Raw genomic sequence first — 465 nt, forward strand, 5'->3', positions numbered from 1 at the left:
AGCTAGAACCAAGAGATGAGTGTAGTTGGAGGAGGGACAAAGTCAGGGGCTGAGCCCTGAGATATTTTAACTTCAGAGATGAGAGAGATAAGGAGACACCAGCGAGGAGTAGTCAGCAAGGTAGGAAGAAAATCAGGAAAGGGTGATCCTGGAAGCCAAGGGAAGAAAGTATTTCAAGGAGATGGAGTGATCGGCCCTGTGTGTGAGAAGAGATGGAACTGAACACATTAGAGTCTAGAGATCTGCTTTAGACAGGACCCAGAGACTGAGAAGAAGCAGGAGGGAGGGCTGAGAGTATGCGCACAGATGCAGGTGGGTGGGCAGATGGCACATGCCAATGTCCTCTTCTAATTGCTGCACTGTTTTCAGTGCTACAGAAAAGGAGACCATTAGAGAAAGCAGGTGTGGGGCCGGCCTGTGGCTCACTCGGGAGAGTGCGGTGCTGATAACACCAAGGCCATGGGT

Source organism: Galeopterus variegatus, unplaced genomic scaffold (genome assembly GCF_000696425.1).
Source record: "Galeopterus variegatus unplaced genomic scaffold, G_variegatus-3.0.2 Scaffold2748, whole genome shotgun sequence".
Taxonomy (NCBI): Eukaryota; Metazoa; Chordata; class Mammalia; order Dermoptera; family Cynocephalidae; genus Galeopterus; species Galeopterus variegatus.